Source organism: Petromyzon marinus, chromosome 40 (genome assembly GCF_048934315.1).
Source record: "Petromyzon marinus isolate PM22_M1 ecotype Great Lakes invasive population chromosome 40, UKy_Petmar_22M1.pri1.0, whole genome shotgun sequence".
Lineage (NCBI taxonomy): Eukaryota > Metazoa > Chordata > Hyperoartia > Petromyzontiformes > Petromyzontidae > Petromyzon > Petromyzon marinus.
The window spans coordinates 10,142,328-10,162,731 of NC_133706.1; the positions used below are offsets into that span (position 1 = coordinate 10,142,328).

The 20,404-nt window shown below is 53.7% G+C and overlaps 1 long non-coding RNA gene across 1 annotated transcript; it reads left to right on the top strand.

Moving 5' to 3' along the window:
- The first annotated feature begins 783 nt into the window (after window positions 1-783).
- Window positions 784-20,098, top strand: LOC142930528 (uncharacterized). The gene is made up of 7 exons (XR_012946476.1): window positions 784-1,064; window positions 6,981-7,140; window positions 9,088-13,492; window positions 13,851-14,127; window positions 16,174-16,378; window positions 17,186-17,286; window positions 19,924-20,098. It is a non-coding gene; the product is annotated as an uncharacterized LOC142930528 (long non-coding RNA).
- The last annotated feature ends 306 nt before the right edge of the window (window positions 20,099-20,404 follow it).

Sequence of the window (20,404 nt, forward strand, 5' to 3'; positions counted from 1 at the left end):
GGAGGTCGTGGGTTCGACTACCGACTGTGACGCCTGCTGCATATTTAGAGTTTGCGGTGTCTCTCTCCCCGTGGTCGCGTGGATTTTTCTCCGTTTTTTTCCCCCCGTCAACATTTAAAAACAATGTCACGCGTTTAAAGCATTTGACGGCCGCTATAAATTTCCGCACGGGTGACAAGCCACCCGGTTGAGATATCATTCGTTGCCATGTCGCTTCTGAAAAAGAGCTACATGGCTCACTGGGCTTTACCCGCTAAAATATAAATAGTTTCGTTTTAGGCAGAATGATGCGAGACTCACAAAAAAAAATAATCGCACCGAGAAAACAAAAGGCACGGACCGCGACGCTACAAACACGACGGCGCGGAACAGAAAGGACTCCGAGAGCCGTGGATTGCGCCGCGGCTGGTTCGGAAGCATCCATAGCGTCCGTTACGTCGGGAAGACGAGGGTCGCTTTTATTCTGTTTCCACAACGCGGTCGGGGTTTCCACGCGCGATTGATACCGTTGCTGCGACGCTAGCACGTGCGGGGGTGGTGGTGTTGTTGTTGTTAGAGCCCTCTTAGCCACGAGAGGTAATGCAGAGCAGCAAGGTGTGACACCGAACCCACCTCACGGTTCACCTCTTAGCATTCACCGGGAAAATAACAGCCGAGTGGCCCCCGGGGGGTGGGGGGGGGGGCGAGGGGGGGGTTGGGAGAGCGGTGGCGCATAGGTTCACACGCTGCACTATGACCCCCCACCCCCCCCCCCCCCCCGGCAACCCGAGTTGCATTTTGCATCCTCCGCATGACCTGCGTCGAAGGCCAAAAGATTTGTTTTCTTTTCTGGTCTCGGCTCTGGACGCTGAGTTTCCTCCCCCCCCGCCCGTGCTCGCGAGAGGCAGTGCTGCATTTGAATTGGGCTCCTTTGCCGGTCGCATTAAGGATACTCGACTAAATCGGCATGGTCGTTGTTGTTGTTGTTGTGTCTTTGTACCGCTAGAGCAGTGGTTATCACCGGAACGCGCGCCGAACCCCGACCACCTTGGTTCAATTCCCGGCCCTGTCTACTAACATCAGCGGTGGGTGAGCTCTGAAAAGGGTCCGATGCCTGACCTTGATCGACACCTGTTGTGGTGTGTCCATATCAGCACTGGGGAGACAAAGGTGGGCGGGATTAGTGCTGGTCACAACACTTTCTCGTGCACTGCACCAGCTTTAATCGGTGTTCACTAACAGGACTTGCCCCAAGAGTCTGCTCAGCCTAAACTTGTGACCCTTATATTTCTTTCAATATGCATTTGTGTGGATATATGCGTGTGAGTGGGGAGTGGTAGTCTAGCGGTTAGCTACACACTCACGGCCAACGCCGGTGACGATTATCTGAACGGGTCCTGGGCCTCCCCTAGGTCGACTTAGCCTAAAAATACATACCTGGTGCGGTGCGTAAAATCATCGCTACTGGAATGATGAAGGCCGGTTGGGTGTGGTGCTGGCCACCCACCCCCTCGTGTGCCGTTCCGGCCTTCATAGGTGCTCGCTAACAGCACGTGTCCCAACAGTCTGTTGAGGCTATATGGGGCGGATATTTGTCTTTGTTGTGAAACACAGACGTTCGCACACACACACACACTTAGAATCATTATCTCCGCTGCCCCGACTGTGGAGTCGGTACAGCGATGAGCAGCGGTCACGTGCACGCCCGTCTCGTGAAATACATCTCCGCCGGAAATGTGATTGGATTCCCGTGGGTGGATGTGTTCCAACTGTGAACGGTCCCATGGACAAACATATGGTCTGTTTGCCGAGGCTGAATGGGAACTGGCAGGACCGATTGTTGGCCCCGGTTATGTTAGCATTTCACATATCTGATGTGTCCTGCGCTGAACTTATAGCTGATAACTCGCCGGCGATTATAACTAATGCGATCTGGTTGGCTCGGGCGCGGTCGTTTGTGACGATGATGACGCCGCCTCTCATTAGCTGGTGCGACCGCATTGAGCATTCGTCACTTACGTCGTGAATCAAGAACTGTCTCGTCGCAGCCAACAAACGTTCAATTGCCATCGGTGAAGCTTTAACGGGGGCGGCCCAGCAACTGCTCGGTCACACCACTGATGGCATGAGGAGCCTATTGGAGGGGAGCTCGAGTTAGGAAGCCACTGGAAGCGATGCGCTTTTGAATATAGATTTGAAAATTCACATCCGTAAGACTGCCCTGTGTGTTTAGCTGGTTGTCCTTCCCCCCTCCGATTTGCATGGTTGGCTACGTACGGTGAGGAAGAAGTTCGAACATACGTCCAACAGAGAGCTGCGCTAAGAGAGTATTTTGTGCTACTTTTTCCATGGCTCGCCAAGATGTCGTGGAAGAGGTGGGAGTACCCACGCTTTACCCCACGAAATGCGAGCTACAGATCGACTAACTGGTGAACCCATTTATACTGTTGGACGGACAGAGGCGGTGGGCACTGGGAGGTGGAATCGAACCAGCGACCTCTGGATTGGCAACCAGCATAACTAGAAGAGCAATTTTTTTTCTCCAATTCGGTAAAAAGAAAACCTCAATATTTCAAGAGCGGCAATGCACGCGTGGAATACGAGAGACGGCGGTCGTGAATAATTAACGCATCACGAAGCTGCAGTCCGCAAGCCAGAGCCGCAAGTCACTCCAGAGCCACAAGTCACTCCAGAGCCACAAGTCACTCCAGAGCCACAAGTCACTCCAGAGCCACAAGTCACTCCAGAGCCACAAGTCACTCCAGAGCCACAAGTCACTCCAGAGCCACAAGTCACTCCAGAGCCACAAGTCGCTCCAGAGCCACAAGTCACTCCAGAGCCACAAGTCACTCCAGAGCCACAAGTCACTCCAGAGCCACAAGTCACTCCAGAGCCACAAGTCACTCCACAGCCGCAAGCCACTCCAGAGCCACAAGCCACTCCAGAGCCACAAGCCACTCCAGAGCCACAAGTCGCTCCAGAGCCACAAGTCACTCCAGAGCCACAAGTCACTCCAGAGCCACAAGTCACTCCAGAGCCACAAGTCACTCCAGAGCCACAAGTCACTCCAGAGCCGCAAGTCACTCCAGAGCCACAAGTCACTCCAGAGCCACAAGTCACTCCAGAGCCACAAGTCACTCCAGAGCCACAAGTCACTCCAGAGCCACAAGTCACTCCAGAGCCACAAGTCACTCCAGAGCCACAAGTCACTCCAGAGCCACAAGTCACTCCAGAGCCGCAAGTCACTCCAGAGCCACAAGTCACTCCAGAGCCACAAGTCACTCCAGAGCCACAAGTCACTCCAGAGCCACAAGTCACTCCAGAGCCACAAGTCACTCCAGAGCCGCAAGTCACTCCAGAGCCACAAGTCACTCCAGAGCCACAAGCCACTCCAGAGCCACAAGTCGCTCCAGAGCCACAAGTCACTCCACAGCCGCAAGTCATTCCACAGCCGCAAGTCGCTCCAGAGCCACAAGTCACTCCAGAGCCACAAGTCACTCCAGAGCCACAAGTCACTCCAGAGCCACAAGCCACTCCAGAGCCACAAGTCGCTCCAGAGCCACAAGTCACTCCAGAGCCACAAGCCACTCCAGAGCCACAAGTCACTCCAGAGCCACAAGTCACTCCAGAGCCGCAAGTCACTCCAGAGCCACAAGTCACTCCAGAGCCACAAGTCACTCCAGAGCCACAAGTCACTCCAGAGCCACAAGCCACTCCAGAGCCACAAGTCACTCCAGAGCCACAAGTCACTCCAGAGCCACAAGTCACTCCAGAGCCACAAGTCACTCCAGAGCCACAAGTCACTCCAGAGCCACAAGTCGCTCCAGAGCCACAAGTCACTCCAGAGCCACAAGTCACTCCAGAGCCACAAGTCACTCCAGAGCCACAAGCCACTCCAGAGCCACAAGTCACTCCAGAGCCACAAGTCACTCCAGAGCCGCAAGTCACTCCAGAGCCGCAAGCCACTCCAGAGCCACAAGTCACTCCAGAGCCACAAGCCACTCCAGAGCCACAAGTCGCTCCAGAGCCACAAGTCACTCCAGAGCCACAAGCCACTCCAGAGCCACAAGTCACTCCAGAGCCGCAAGCCACTCCAGAGCCACAAGTCACTCCAGAGCCGCAAGCCACTCCAGAGCCACAAGTCACTCCAGAGCCACAAGTCACTCCAGAGCCGCAAGCCACTCCAGAGCCGCAAGTCACTCCAGAGCCACAAGTCACTCCAGAGCCACAAGTCACTCCAGAGCCACAAGCCACTCCAGAGCCACAAGTCACTCCACAGCCGCAAGTCACTCCAGAGCCACAAGTCACTCCAGAGCCACAAGTCACTCCAGAGCCACAAGTCACTCCAGAGCCACAAGTCGCTCCAGAGCCACAAGTCACTCCAGAGCTGCAAGCCACTCCAGAGCCACAAGTCACTCCAGAGCCACAAGTCACTCCAGAGCCACAAGTCACTCCAGAGCCACAAGCCACTCCAGAGCCACAAGTCACTCCAGAGCCACAAGCCACTCCAGAGCCACAAGTCACTCCACAGCCGCAAGTCACTCCAGAGCCACAAGTCGCTCCAGAGCCACAAGTCGCTCCAGAGCCACAAGTCACTCCAGAGCCACAAGTCACTCCAGAGCCACAAGTCACTCCAGAGCCACAAGTCACTCCAGAGCCACAAGTCACTCCAGAGCCACAAGCCACTCCAGAGCCACAAGTCGCTCCAGAGCCACAAGTCACTCCAGAGCCACAAGCCACTCCAGAGCCACAAGTCACTCCAGAGCCGCAAGCCACTCCAGAGCCACAAGTCACTCCAGAGCCACAAGTCACTCCAGAGCCGCAAGCCACTCCAGAGCCACAAGCCACTCCAGAGCCACAAGTCACTCCAGAGCCGCAAGCCACTCCAGAGCCGCAAGTCACTCCAGAGCCACAAGTCACTCCAGAGCCACAAGTCACTCCAGAGCCACAAGTCACTCCAGAGCCACAAGTCACTCCACAGCCGCAAGTCACTCCACAGCCGCAAGTCACTCCAGAGCCACAAGCCACTACAGAGCCGCAAGCCACTCCAGAGCCACAAGCCACTCCAGAGCCGCAAGTCACTCCAGAGCCACAAGTCACTCCACAGCCGCAAGTCACTCCAGAGCCGCAAGCCACTCCAGAGCCACAAGTCACTCCAGAGCCAAAAGTCACTCCAGAGCTGCAAGCCACTCCAGAGCCACAAGTCACTCCAGAGCCACAAGTCACTCCACAGCCGCAAGTCACTCCAGAGCCACAAGTCACTCCAGAGCCGCAAGCCACTCCACAGCCGCAAGTCACTCCACAGCCACAAGTCGCTCCAGAGCCACAAGTCACTCCAGAGCCACAAGTCACTCCAGAGCCACAAGTCACTCCAGAGCCACAAGTCACTCCAGAGCCACAAGTCACTCCAGAGCCACAAGTCACTCCACAGCCGCAAGTCACTCCACAGTCGCAAGTCACTCCAGAGCCACAAGCCACTACAGAGCCGCAAGCCACTCCAGAGCCACAAGCCACTCCAGAGCCGCAAGTCACTCCAGAGCCACAAGTCACTCCACAGCCGCAAGTCACTCCAGAGCCGCAAGCCACTCCAGAGCCACAAGTCACTCCAGAGCCAAAAGTCACTCCAGAGCTGCAAGCCACTCCAGAGCCACAAGTCACTCCAGAGCCACAAGTCACTCCAGAGCCACAAGTCACTCCAGAGCTGCAAGCCACTCCAGAGCCACAAGTCACTCCAGAGCCACAAGTCACTCCAGAGCCACAAGTCACTCCAGAGCCACAAGTCACTCCAGAGCCACAAGTCACTCCAGAGCCACAAGTCACTCCAGAGCCGCAAGCCACTCCAGAGCCACAAGTCACTCCAGAGCCACAAGTCACTCCAGAGCCACAAGTCACTCCAGAGCCACAAGTCACTCCAGAGCCACAAGTCACTCCACAGCCGCAAGTCACTCCAGAGCCGCAAGCCACTCCAGAGCCACAAGTCACTCCAGAGCCACAAGTCACTCCAGAGCTGCAAGCCACTCCAGAGCCACAAGTCACTCCAGAGCCACAAGTCACTCCAGAGCCACAAGTCACTCCAGAGCCACAAGTCACTCCAGAGCTGCAAGCCACTCCAGAGCCACAAGTCACTCCAGAGCCACAAGTCACTCCAGAGCCACAAGTCACTCCAGAGCCGCAAGCCACTCCAGAGCCACAAGTCACTCCAGAGCCGCAAGCCACTCCAGAGCCGCAGCTTTGCCGACCCCTGCTCAGGATTAGGATAACCATTGCACCGCAGTAGCAGCATCGTTGCAATCATCGGTTACGGATATTCAACAGAACGATTTGCGGTCGGTTGGCGGCGTGAATTTTTTGCCGCGGGTGGTCGAGGCATCCCCCCCACCCCCTTCCCACAGGAAGAAAAAAACCCAACCCAAGAAGAGCGCCGCTTTTAATTTATACGGCCGATAACAAGCGCTTGTTTTCCTTTCAAAATCGACTTAGAGCCTCATCTGAATATAAGCAGGCAGCAGGGGGTGCCCCTGTGCTGTCACAATGGACGCAGCGCCAATGCGCGGGACGCCCCTAACTTTCTAACGATCTCACACTGCCGCCGGCCCCTCTCGCGCTGATAAATCACTCGGAACGCCCTTCCTTAGCGGCGACGGATTCTGATGCGTAGGGCGGCCACCCTTTCTCCACCGTGGACCAAAGTCGCGCAGCGTATTTCTCCACGCTCGGGCCGAGGTCGATCAACGCCGTCCAGCGCGCTGGAATGGGACGTAACGCTGCCGACACAGCTACTGCATAAAACTACTACACCCCCCCCCCTCCCCCAAAATTGTTTCCGGATGAGGGCCCAATCCCACTTCCCATATCTCTGAGCGCGCATAAACTCATTAGTCACATCCATGTACAAAGCATCGTGTGTTTATGGATTGCCACGTGCGACGTGGACAATTAGAGCCAAATTATTGAATATTTTGTGTCAATTTCGCCAATACCTTCAATTTGCTTCTACCTAGCGGATCTCGCAAGCTCAGCAGGATGGAGCGTCCTCAGCACTTGTATGGGTGACCACCACTGAGCTGGTGGTCACCCCACCACTGAGGTGGTGGTCATCCACCGAAGTGTGGCCACGGGAGACGACAGTGCTGCGTGTCACCCACCTCGTATGGCCACGTGGTGAGTTCTCCCTGCGTTCCGTCGGTTTCCTCTCACACGTAGACAAATGCTCATTATTTTGTATTGGCCAAGCATCCCAATGCAGGACCCCTATCACCAAACTGTACCCGGGAGTCAGAGCAGTCTTAGCTTATAACTATAATTAATTACCCCCAACAAAAAGTATGGCCTGGAGTTGATTGGTTTCATCATCCCTCCTGGGTCGATACAATGGTTGTCCTATGGATACGCTCGCCCCCGCCATAGGAATGTGGAAATCCCACCACTCGTTGAGCGCTGTAAATGGGCACCGCCTCAATGCCAGAAATAACTTTGGCTTCTTTGACTTGATAGCGCAGGCTCAGTCGAAAGTTCCGCGTCGCTTTCAGTTCCGTGCGATACGCTTACGGATACGCGATCCCGGTTTCAAAGTCCGCTTCCCGTCGAGTGCGACGCTAAAGACAATAAAGAGCCGGCCTTTCGTAACGTGAATCCATGAACAGGCATTTCCGTGTGAAAACGGAGCAGTAAGCACAATAATTATTACAATTTAGCGTCGAGCTGGCAACGCCTACATCCCGTCCCTTGCGTGCGTAAGGACGTACGCAGCGTCTATTCCGGCCACAGACGGACGCCTATTTACTCGCAGCTATCTGAAGAGGTGGGCTTAATCATCATCTTTGGATTCTCGGGGCACTTCATTTACAATTTAATTGGAAGAAAGAAGAAGTTACCCAATCATGAAATGAGACGAAAACGCATTCTGAGATGAAAGTGCTGCTGAGACTGAAGAGGAAGCGTCCTGCCAGGGCTGCCCCTTGCGTGCACGGGGAGGGAATTTCTTTACCTCCTCAGTAATTGCCGCGCATTTCGTCAGTCCTAGACCAACGGCACTTGCAAGAACTGTCAGTCCTTGATCGTTAATTAGCTTACGGGATTGTAAGAGACGCTCCCTTTCCCTTTGTGGTATGTGTCAATACGCGGCTAGGTTTGACAGCTCCACCGCCCCCCTCCACCACGCGGCGCAAGCACGGGGGGTGGTAGTGGGGGGTGCCCTAATTCGAGAGACGATTCCGCACATTTTGCGATGCTTTTTAAAACGTCCAAATCCGAGGCGATTTCCGAGCTTTTTTACGACGCGTAAGCACCCGCGAATAGACGTCGCGCACCACACACGCGCACCACACACGCGCACCACACACGCGCACCACACACGCGCACCACACACGCGCACCACACACGCGCGTTACACGCGCACCACACACGCGCACCACACACGCGCACCACACACGCGCACCACACACGCGCACCACACACGCGCACCACACACGCGCGTTACACGCGCACCACACACGCGCACCACACACGCGCACCACACACGCGCACCACACACGCGCACCACACACGCGCACCACACACGCGCACCACACACGCGCACCACACACGCGCACCACACACGCGCTACACACACGCGCACCACACACGCGCACCACACACGCGCTACACACACGCGCACCACACACGCGCACCACACACGCGCTACACACACGCGCACCACACACGCGCACCACACACGCGCACCACACACGCGCACCACACACGCGCTACACACACGCGCACCACACACGCGCACCACACACGCGCACCACACACGCGCACCACACACGCGCACCACACACGCGCACCACACACGCGCACCACACACGCGCACCACACACGCGCACCACACACGCGCACCACACACGCGCACCACACACACTACACACACGCGCACCACACACGCGCACCACACACACGCTACACACACGCGCACCACACACGCGCACCACACACGCGCGTTACACGCGCACCACACATGCGCGTGTGTGGCGCGCGTGAAAACAAAAATCAACTGGTTTGTTTTTTTAGGCCACGGTGTTATTGAATAATGCGTTTTTGTCGTTGTTGTTTTGTTGTTGTTGTTAACAGTGCTTGTGCACCACCGCCATTACCGCCGACGAGCTTGTGATGGACAAACACGCTCCTTTTATTCAAAGAAGTTCAACATACGCAACGGCTGAGAACCTTCTCGAGATCACTGAGTGATCAAGCCAGCAGCAGCAGCAGCGAGCAGCGAGCAGCGAGCATGCCTGTCACACCTTCCTATCGAGTTTGCTTTTTATAATCGAGACGCTTCCTGGGGACGGCCGGCGGACCGTGCGATACGAAGCCGCGGGACGTCTCGTGCATCGGGCCCGGCCTACGTTCAGCTCGCGAGCGGCTCGAGGATGACGTGGCGACGTTCACGGGGCGTCGCGAGTGAACGACGACGGGCGTGCGTGCATGCGTGCGTGCGTGCGGGCGTGCGGGCGTGCGGGCGGGCGGGGCCGCAGGAAAAACGTGCGGCCGCGCGACCGCAATTCTCGCTCCGTCAATTAGGGAATTAATTTAATTACCGCGCGGCTCCATTGGGCACTCGCTAGTCGTGCCGCTCACGAACGACCGTCTCTCGTCGTCATTCCCGGGGCCGGAGCGAGGGAGGTCAGCGCGCGTTGACCTTTAATATTTTCCCCGCTGCGCTGAGTCGCCGCACCGTCCAGCGGTTGCGTTGCTGACGCGACGAGAGGAGAAAGGGAGAACGAGGCCACCCGAAACTCAGCCGTCTTCACCTAATTATGTCATTTCTGTCGACGCCAAAGCGAGCAGCTGTACAGGTGTCGGATAACGGGCTCCTGTCTGCCAGACTTTTTTCTGACAAGATAGCCCGACACGGGGCGTGACCCAGGGCGCGGGGGCCTTCATTAATGAGGGCCCAGTCTCAGGGCCCGGTGTGAGATGGGTCCGCTGCCTGCCTCCCACGGGCTCTCACCCTGCCCTCGCTGCCACCACCACCACCACCACAACCACTACCGCAAACGACTCGGTTTCGCGGTGGACGGTACGGCAAAAGCGAACACCCGCCCCCCTCCCCCCATCGCAACACGGCCTGCCGCTCCCAATCTACCCCCCCCCCACCTCCATGCACGTCACTCGCCGTCGATACACGCAACCTCAGCTTGACGTGGGGTCGCGCTCAAAAAGCCATCTCGCCTCTTGTGCACGAATTCTTATTGACTGTCCGATGGCACAATACCGACCCAAGTCGGTGCATGCGGGCGGGCGGCGAGGAAGGAAGAATAAAAATTGGGGCCGTCGCGCACGCAGAGCCATCGTCCACTTCCGCCCGTCACTCAGCGCTCCATTTAGCCCGGCAGATGGGCAGCTACATCCCGCAAGCAAGTTTTTCCGCGTCAATCAAAATTGTGTCATCTCAGCCCTCTCTCCCCCATCCCTCTCTCTCTCTCCCCCATCTCTCTTCGCTCCGTGTGTGTGCGAGCGCGCGTTTTAGAGAGGGAGAGAGGGAGATTTGTTAATGCCCTTCTTGCTGCCGGTCTGCGGCATGCAGCATTTATGACTTGCCACGGACGATGCTGAGAGCACAGCTCTCCCGCCCTCGCGCTCGCTTTTTTCGGCGCCGAGTGTCACCCCTCTCCTCGTACACAGTGCCGCCTTTCGTACGTGTGTATGTTGAACTTCTTTCGCACCGTACGTAGCCAACCGTGTCTAATCGGAGGTTGCGGCGGGTGGAAGGACGACAAACTTAGACACAAAAAAGCAGTTTTCTCCGGTTTCCTTCCACACGAAGCCAAACTCCCATCGATGGTGTCGGCCAAAACATCCCAGCGCAGGACGATCTTGACACTCGGCGAGGCTTGCCTCAGGTAAATAACTGACATTTCCGTTGTATTTCATCAACGTGCTAATGCTGTGGGAATTCGAGTGAGGCTGCACTGACTCATCATCGTCATTGCCATCACCTGCCGTGATCTATCCGCTGTTGGATGAAGGCCTCCGCAAGCTCGCGCCACCTCTCACGGTTTCGCGATGCAACGATCCATCGAGCTCCTGCACAAGAGCCGATTTCTTCGCTCCACCTCTGCGAGGGACGTGCCCTCGGGCGCAATCCTTTCTTTTGGCTGCCACACCGTCCTTAGTCTCGACCGGTGGGCCATCGTCCCTTCTGGCGTTGTATCCTGTACTTCTCTGTATTGTCAAGTTCTGATCGTCTCTAGTACTTGGCCTCGGAGTTTGAGTCAAATTGCTAGTACCTTGCGTAGTGTAGAATGGCGATTCAGTGGTTCATGCGATGCGCCGTGAACAAATCCGTGACGAACGCCGGTGGCGAGTGATATCCGAACGGGTCCCGGGGCCTTCACCAGCCGACGTTAGCCAACGCGGCGAAGTATCTTTGAGCAACCCCTGGACGCAATCGGGTGTTGTGCTTCTGCACCCATTCCAATCGCACGACAAATGAGTGCGATTCGATGATTTATTCTGTAATAGTTCCCCTTTTCCCCAGGAATGTTTCGACGTGGTTCGCAAGGCCTCATTTTCAGGAGGGTCCCGCATTGGGGGACGGATCGCCCCAAATGGCCGTGAATGAACGTTCGGCGCAGCAGACGTCTGTCGCTTGTCGCGCGGAATCAAACCTGGAGATCGTTTTGCTCGTCCTACGCAGCAGCAGCAGCAGCAGTAACGGCAACAGCAACGACATCAGTGGCATTGACAGCAGCAGTGGGGCAGAGCAGCAGCAGCAGCGGTGGCATATCTAACAGTTGGCATGGTGCTGTGAGCCTTGCGAATTCTGATTCTGTGCCACGCTTCGCACACGCGTTTATGTTTATCTAATCTGTGTTTCGCAAACTGAAATGCAATACACAGCGGTGAATATTTGATGCTAGGTAAAGCTGTGTGCACAGCTGCGACACTTTGTGCCCAGGCTGTCCCCCGCCCCCTTGGCGTCTGCCGAGTGAGCGGTGGCGGCGATGATCTGTGACACGCGCCCGGCTGTAAAGCGGTGAGCGCTCGGTGCGGCCGCCCTTCCTCGCGGAATCCACCAACCCCCCAGCCTCGCTTTCGGCTGGCGAGGCAACGGCACACCTGGGCGGCTTCGAGTTGATTTTGTGTTCGACTTGAGTCGATCGGAGTCGTGCGCGCGAACAGAAGACGTTTCACACCCAAACGCGTTCTGTAACGGATGGGACACCGCGCGGTTCGCAACAGGGGAACGCGTGCAGGCCGGAGACAAATAGGTTTAGCAGCACGCGAAAGGGCTCCTTGCTCACAAACGGCAGGAAGGCAACGACTCGCATCCGTATCCCTTGCGTGGATGTCGTGTGTTCGCCACGCTTAGCATGCACGACGCTCTCGGCCTTGTCCAGACCACGAGCTCAAGAGCTGAACGTGCGGCCGTGCTGCTATAGTTTGGACCGCCGACTCGAAAGGGTTGGGGAAATTTGATGCGTAGGATTCCTCGACCAAATGTTGTTCACAGTCGAGGTTTTTTGAGTTAGATCGCGTAAGTAAAAATGTGTCGTTGAACCGGCCACCGCTCGACACAGCCAATTGTCGTGTAAACAAAACCCGTGTGCTATAATAGCAGCGAATTGGCACGTTCTGTTTACGTGACAAACCTTACTAATCGGCTATGCCGGGTGGTGGCGGGTTTAACGACACATATTTACGCGATCTAACCCAAAAACCTCTGCTATGGTTGGGGAAATATGCCCATCCCGACAAACGGGTACCAGTGAAACACTTGGTAGAACGGTTTCTCCCTCTTTCGTAATCATCATTGCACTAAGTCCTCATGAGGACGAAAAGGATCTACAATATACCCTCACATTCGGCTCTTGAGCTGGTGCTCTGGACAAGGTCAAAGAGTGTTTCACGTACAATGTGGGGAATCACGTGACATGCTTGACGGGAGTCGTGCCTTCCTGCTTGCTGTGTGGTGGTGATGTCGATGAAGCAGATGATATCGATAATGACCGTTTGGTTTGGTGTTTGGGATTAACGATGGGAGCAGCACATTAACTAGGGTGCACACCTCAGGGGCACGTCCACCATGGAGCGATGGAGCGATGGAATGGCTGAAGGCCGGGAGCCACGTATATTTTTGCATCGCGGCACCGTGAGGCAGAACGATGGCTTTGGAAGCCGTCATCCAGCAGCGGATCAATCACGGCTGATGTTGATTGTGCGGATGTACGTTTTGGAAGTTATTCATAAACGAAGCATTGTTACCCCCCCCACGACTCCCATGAGATTTTCATGACCATGGCTCGGGACTTGAGCCATGCCATTGCTGGATGAAGGCCTTTTTAAGCTGTCGCCATCTCTCGCGGTCGCGCAACTCGCCGACCGATCTCATCGCCCCATTTCCGCGCAGGAAGTGTTTCTCCGACGCGTTTCCCCCCTTCGGCTGCCACTCCATCGCTCGTCTCGACCACCGGCCACCATCAAGCCCTTCTATAGGCGCTTCCTACGCAGTCTGCTCGCGAACGCAGCGCCGGTTCGTGACGTCCCCGTGCCCAATTGTCGCGCGAGTACGCCCTGTCGTTGCTTAGTTTTTGGTTGGTGACTCCGAATTGAGACTTCCGTTTCCACAACTGCTCCGACACCCGCACTCACAGAGTTACGGACACCACACGTTCTTTTTTTTTAATGAAATCTAAACCAATGTCGCGAAACGATCGGGCGAAATAATTAGAGATTTGTTTATGGTATTTTCTTGGTATGATTGCTGCTAGCCTGCATCGCAGGTGTTCCAAGTACATTTTATATAATATAAAAAAAAAGTTAATTTTATTTTCGTTTGTGGGAAAAGTTTCACGCGAGCTTTTATTATTATTATTCTTCTTTTTTTCCAGCGGCGACAAGAGCAAGAGCAGGCGCTAACACGCCTGTTGCGAAGCCTCGGGGAGCGTATACACACAGCCTGAAAATTATCCCGGAGAGGTGTTACTTCGCAAGAGAGGCAGAAACAACGGGCCTCTTTGGAACAATTCACTTTTATTTATATATATGTTTTACCGCCGCCCCCCCCACCAACTCCTCCTGCACCCACCATAGCCTTCCAAACATCCTCGTATTTATTCAAGAATTATTTTCCGCTTGGCGGTGTCAGGAGCGATACGTCTCGGCGAGGTATGCGTGGTTGTTCAGGTGCTGTCACCCCCCCACCCCACCCCTGCCCGCCCCCCCCTCCCCCCCCCGTCGTTCTCGCTGTCACTTCCACTTACGCGCGCCGCGATTCGCGCCCGGCGCTTGCCACGTTTTTCGTAAATATGCGCGCGGGCAGCAGCTGACGATTGGTAATTAATGTGTCACGATGTTGACATTGCATGAAATCGTTGATAATGAAAAGTGCCAGCGACCGCTGCACGTGGGAGCGCGGGGGCGGACGGGGCGAGGCGACGCGGGCGGTGAAGTATGGGCGCTCATGTCACGGCACCGAATCGCGTTGGTAGAGGGCGGGGGGGGGGAGAGACGTTTGCTCCTCGCGTGAATTGGCACTCGCCCGATTCACGCGAGCCGCTCGCTCGGTCAGTCGTCTCCTCGTCGCTCCTCTATCGCTACTGCCATGGTTTGTATGCCCCCCCCCCTCCCCGCCGCACTTGCGATTAGCATGGTTGCCTTTATATGGTGTGAAAGAAGTTCAACATCTATACATCCACCACGTTGAGGACTCGTTCGACCTGACTGCTTTGTCTGATCCACACTGTGTTTCAGCCACAACACTGCACGTCACAGAATAACGCATTCACTCACTCACCCACTCACTCACCCACTCAACCACTCGCTCAATCACCCACTCATTCACCCACTCACTCACTCACCCAATCACCCACCAACTCACTCACTCACCCACTCACTCACCCACTCACTCACCCACTCACCCACTCACTCACCCACTCACCCACTCACTCACCCACTCACTCACCCACTCACTCACTCACCCACTCACTCACCCACTCACTCACCCAATCACCCACCCACCCACTCACTCACCCACTCACCCACTCACTCACCCACTCAACCACTCGCTCAATCACCCACCCACTCACCACACTGCAGATCACCCCGCTTCCCTTTCTGCATCTTACCTTGCACTGTTCTCCCAAGTTAGCATAACTTTGCTCAATTCAAGAAACGTGGGATCTCTAAATCTGTTACAATTTTGACAGGGCTATTAATTGCTAGTCGCTTGGCTTTAGCGATTATCAGCATAAGGCACTACCACTAGAGTACAAGGTCTGTCTATCGAAAAGAGTCCGATATTATTGTACCCTATAATCCTACGAACAGGTTGTAACATATACATATATACATATTAAACAAATATTTATGAGAGAGGTTCCTTGCCTATAAGTATCTGGCAGTTCACCAGCATTGATGAGATGCAGACTAAATTTTGATTTAAAGCTTTCGTGACTGCAGTAATTCATATTCTTAGTTTTTTCGGTAAAGTCACGTTGAAGAGAAACAACAAAATAACAAAATATATATAAAACAATAAAAAAATTCTCACGACGTTTCGACCATAACTCAAACGGTCATCAACACACCTGATGATGACCGTTTGAGTTATGGTCGAAACGTCGTGAGAATTTTTTATTGTTTATATATATTTTGTTATTTTGTTGTTTCTCTTCAACGTGACTTTACCGAAAAAACTAAGAATATGAGATGCAGACTGTTGAAACTATTCCAGCGTTTACTTTATTTGAAGCAATGCTGCTGAAAAGGGATTTTTTTCCCAGAAAGGCCGTGCGGCTGATGGCATGTAATGAACAAAAACACCTGGGGAGACAGATATGTGACGGAGGAGGCGTCTTGTCTGCTGATTTAAAATCAGAATCAGAATATTTATACTGGACGAATCCGATGAGCTATAAAGCTCTTTTTCAAAGATGTCCAGTAGAACGTTACAACAACAAACAATAGAAAAACACGATAGCAGTGCAAAGTATAGGAAAGGTAAATAAATCACTTAAAAAAAGTATACAAATAAAAGAAAATACATTTTCATCTTACCAGGTAAGGCGCACTGAGCTATTAGCTTCTTTTCAGAAGTGACCTGGCCGCAAATGACAGCTCAACGAAGTGGCTTATCGTGTGGAAATGTATTTTGTGTTCCTAAGCTTCTCAACACAACGACGCTCGTGATTTTTTTGTGTCATAAAATATCAGACCCCATTGGACTCGCCGTGGTCGTTGTCAGCGACGGACGTGGCGTGCCGAGGAAATTCCCGGAACGGCGTTTGGCCGAACGTTTCCGGCCGAAATTCAGCACCGCTGCGTGGACCCGCGCACGAAACTCATGGACGGCGGGAACGGAGAAGAGTTTGTGGATTTTCCGTAATCCAGGCCCGGAGCTTCGGCATCTCCGCACGCGGTATTGGAACCCGGCGACACCCCGAGCGAATGGCGTGCGGCGGTTTATTTTGTTTATTTGCACTCCTAGGACACCACCTCATTTTCAAAAGCCTCTCGGTGTATCTCTCTCTCCGTTCTCTCGCTCGCTCATCTCAGCGCGGGGCTCAGTGGAAGTGCTCCCACTGACTCTGAGAAGAGCGAGTGGGAGATGACAACGGAAAGATGGTAACTTGTTACCACGACGCGTAAAAGAGCAACGGCTCAAGCGTGGAGGAACATCGTGAACTCGGCACGGTCGAGAATCGAGCTCGCAGCCAGGACTCGCATGCGGAGACGCAAGCTATTCTCTGGAGGTTCGGGGTGTCCCCGTGGTTATGGCATCGTGTACATATGCGCAGTGGCCTGGTGTTGGCTCATGCTCTATGAGAGTGAATGTAAGTTGATTTAGCTCACAGATCTCTCTGAGAGCGAATGGAGGTCGCTTTAGCTCACAGAGCTCTTCGCAAGCCACATCTCTAAACAAAGTGTCCAGACAACCACAGCACCTGCGGGAACCGTGTCACTGCCGGCAGGGCAGTTAATTTATGCGTCGATTAGCTGGTTAATGTTCATACTGAAGCTCACAAACCATGGCGGTTGTGGATATTTGTGGATCCTCCTTTTCAGGAGGGTCCTGCCAAGCTTTCTGCGAAAGAGGGCGACGCTGCTGCTGCTGCTGCTTTGTGTAATCCCAGTTGAGTCATTTGCAGTGTAATTTTTCAGCATTGGGATGATTTGGCCAACACCGATTGCGTTGTTTGTGTGTGTGTGTTTTGTGTTATGGAAGGAATCCCGAGAACCCAGAGGAAGCCCAGGAAGAACAGGGGGAGAGCACACAAACATGCAAACTCCACGCAGATAGGCGCTCGAGTCGGGAGTTGAACCCAGGTACTCCATGTTGCGAGGCACAAGTTGTTACCACTGCTCTGCCAGCCTGCCTCCCTGTAGCTAAGAGTGGACTGCATTTTTGGCAGTGTATGTATGTTGAACTTATTTCCCACCGTACGTAGCCAACCGTGCTAATCGGAGGTGAGAGGCGGAAGGACAAGGAACTCAACACAAAAAGCATTTATCAATAAATGCGTTTTCAATCTCGATTCAATTTAGTCGACGCGCCTAAGAGACTGACCGAATTGAATCCACCGACTCGGACTTGGCTAAAGCCCCCACAGGGTGGTCTGTCACCGGGCACTGTGGGCGGAGGAAGTGGCGACCGTCCCTCCCTGGGATGAGTTTTCCGTCTCCTGGAATTTTTGTTCGATTCGCGCGGGAAAGAGCAAAGTGAACGCTTGGTCGACGCGGCGACCAAGCTCGCTGCGTCGCACGGGAGCCCGGCGATGTCACGGGTGCTGTGGCACGTTTCATTTCGTCGGCGCTTCGGAGGTCACGTGTGCGACAGTTGAGCTCACGTGGATTGATGTTTCAATTAATGAATTCGTAGGATTCGGTGATTTATTCTCTTTTTTTTACCTCTGCTTGTAAAGGAAAACTAATTGATGTGTGGGATGTTGAAAAAATATCTTTAGAAGCAACGTGTTTTGATGATGACGGTGAAGACTGTGACTAGTAATCATAATTGAGATTCATCATCATCATCATCATTAACTATGATAAATCCACGATGAGGGGGGTGATGATGACAATGCTTGCTAATGATAGTAATTGTGACAGATTGAAGTTGTTGTTCATGATGGTGATGATTATGCCAACGCCGAGGAAGATGATTTGAGTGTTGTGACAATGATCCTGATTATAATAATCGTTATCCATAATAGAGATTTTTTGGGTGAGATCGCATAAATATATAAATGTGTCGTTAAACCCGCCACCACCCAACACAGCCAATTAGTAATGTTTGTCACTTAAACAAAACATGCCAGTTCGTTACTAGTACAGCACACCGGTGTGTCGGAGAGTAAACCCACAACATTTACAATTCGAGTACGACGTTTTGCAAGTAATTGCAACTAGCATCATCAGGAGACAGCCAGATTTGTTGTGATCAATAATGATTCTGATGATTATGAGTATCGTTGTCAATACTGATCATGATTATGACACTGTTATTCGAGTGTCACGCTGATTTGGTGTAACCAGCTGAAAACTCAAGGTCCCAGGATGAGGATCAGTTGCAATTAGGACACGGGTCACCAAATACAATTAAGTAAAGGAACGAAGCGAATAGAAATGAGAGCAAAAGCAACTGCATTTCATGAAAAATAATTGAACATATGGCACGAACAAATGAAGGTTCATAATTAATCCACCTGTAGCGTGAGTCAGCTTGGGCAGATTATTTTTAGCCTGATCGTAGCACAACTACCCATTTGATTGCAGAAACATTAAACAGATTCCGGGCATGGTTGCTGGTACCGAAATGTAAACGGACAGGGATTTTTCAATCATGTTGATAATTATTATAAACAACGGTTTTGAAGTTGATGAATAATTATGATTTACGAGACGAATGATCATAATCATCATCATAGTGACCATGATTTTAATGATTTATATTGAAGATAATGATGATGGGAAAGGACACTGACACAAAGATCGCTCGAATAGCCTTAACAGACTGCTAGGGCAAGTTTTGTTAAGCTTGGCACGGCAGGTGGGTGGTCAACGCCACGCCTGGCCGCCGTTGCCTCCCCACACACCGCATCAGGTATCCGTTTAAGGCTGAGTCCACCTAGGGGATGCCCAAAGACCGTTTAAGGTATCCATCACCGGTGTTGGTGGCCGTGAGCGGGAATCGAACTCGGGCGGCTGGGGGTTCGTGACGCAGCGCGGCAAGCACCTATCCGCAACGCTTGACGCACCCACGGCCACACGCGGCAATCGCCGCCCACAGCCGGGCGCACGCTACGCGTTGTGGCGAGGGGGTCCCCGCTGTCGGTGGGTGGGGGGCTGTGGAGGAGGTGGGTGGGGGGGTGTGGAGGAGGTGGGTGGGGGGGCGCCTCTGGGCGGCTTAGGCGGAGCGGGTGAAACCGCTCGTCGCGACAGATGACCCACGGCTGACGGGACGGACCCCTGGCTGGGAAGAGTGACGCTCATCCGTGGTCGTGTTGGCAGGGTCGGATCCGTGTCGCTCAGGCACCAGCAAATCTGCTAATGATGTCTGCGAGGGCCGGGTCAGCGTGGCATCGTCTCACTTGGAGCGGTGGGGGGCAGGTGGAGTTTATTCTCAGTGTTTGTTTCCGCTGCTGAGTGGCCCTCTAACAATTACGTGCACAAGTTTCCCGTCTGCTGCTGCTGCCGCTGCTGCTGCTGCCATTCCTGCTACGTCTGGTGGTGCTGCTGCTACCACTGATGGTGCTTCGGTTGTTTCTGGTGCTGCTGCCGCTGCTGCTGCTGCTGCCACTCCTGCTACGTCTGGTGGTGCTGCTGCTGCCGCTGATGGTGCTTCGGTTGTTTCTGGTGCTGCTGCCGCTGCTGCTGCTGCTGCTGCTGCCGCTCCTGCTACGTCTGGTGGTGCTGCTGCTGCCGCTGATGGTGCTTCGGTTGTTTCTGGTGCTGCTGGTGCAGGAAAAAAGGAAGGAGAGGCACAAGCTTGGAATGACCCAAAGAGACAGAAAGAGGAACTCACGAACTTTAGGACAGAGGGGAGTTAGAGACATTACATTGACCAGTGAGATAAATTACATAAATTAGCAGACAATACTCCATCACAAATAAAGTTTTTTTAATAAATCCCAATGTCCACACGGCCTTCTGGGAGTTGTTATTTTTTCAGCGGTACTGGTTGCACACATGTACACTCTGGAGCAGTTTCAACACCGACAGCGTCGGGCGTGCTTGAACTAACCCTGTCGAAATGCCCTGATGTTTATAGGCAAGGACTCTCCCTGTTGGATACGGGGTCTGAGTTGGACGCAACACTGTATCGTCCACACCGCAGAATAACCATTCGCTTCGTCGTGGTGGATTTCAATGGAATCAAAATAACGTAGCAGGCTATTCGCCTCCTACACATTTTTAGTTGTGTTACTTGACTCGGGCAGGACTC